The sequence below is a fragment of the Octopus bimaculoides genome, chromosome 26, assembly GCF_001194135.2.
Source record: "Octopus bimaculoides isolate UCB-OBI-ISO-001 chromosome 26, ASM119413v2, whole genome shotgun sequence".
Classification (NCBI taxonomy): Eukaryota; Metazoa; Mollusca; class Cephalopoda; order Octopoda; family Octopodidae; genus Octopus; species Octopus bimaculoides.
The window spans coordinates 3,168,488-3,169,573 of record NC_069006.1 but is presented as its reverse complement, the minus strand read 5'-3'; positions in this window follow the sequence as shown (position 1 = coordinate 3,169,573).

The window sequence follows — 1,086 nt, the reverse complement described above, 5'->3', positions numbered from 1 at the left end:
AAATGGAAAAACTTTCAAAATACAAAGACCTGGAAATAGAGATAACTCGAATGTGGAATCTAAAAACAGAAACAATTCCTATCATAGTAGGTGCCTTAGGTATAATAAAAAAATATTCAGACAAATACATAACAAAAACACCAGGACTTACAAATATATATAACATACAGAAAATTGCACTACTGGGTACTGCACACATTCTACGCAAAACACTTTCAATACAGTAAACATAAGAGCACCACAGCAAACCACAGCACATACCCAAGGCGCACAGAGCTGCGCTCGGTAGTGAAGTCAAAGCACGTTATAAAAATAAAACTACTGAATAATAATAATAATAATAAAAAAGTAACAACGAAAAAATATATATATATGTACATGTATATATCTACGAAAAAAATATATATCTGTACATGCAAATATATCTATGTAAGTATATAAATATCAATACATACATACATACATACATACATACATACATACATAGAAATATGTATGTACATATACTTATTTATTGAAAAGTTATCCTGTACGTAGACATAAAGTAGTTTCACTTTTCTCTCAATTGTTAAGCTATTAATGTTCTATGAAACAAGTAAAGGAGTAAAGGAGTATGTAAAACGACTGTATTGCTTCAAAAGTCCACTGGTCTGATGATCGATTTCCTGAAACTCGGAGTAACACGGAGTAACGCCGTTTGTGGCGTTCTCAATTTCCAAAAGCACTACACCGTCACCCCACACACATACACACACACAAACAAACTTCGAAGTCACAGACAACAACAGTCTTATGTAAGAACAATGAATCTGTACTCTAATCCAATAGGTTAATTGTTTTTATTAAAAGTGGGCATTTAAGGCGGGGAGTTGGCAGAATCGTTAGTACGGCGTTTCGTCAGTCTTTCGTTCTGAGTTCAAATTCCGCCGAGGTGAGGTTGACTTAGCCTTTCATCCTTTCGGGTCGATAAAATAAGCACTACTTGAGTACTGGGGTCTTGTGCCTTTAGTAGAAAGGATTATAACTGGACATAAAAGCAAATAAACATACACACACACACACACACTCATGTATATATATATATAT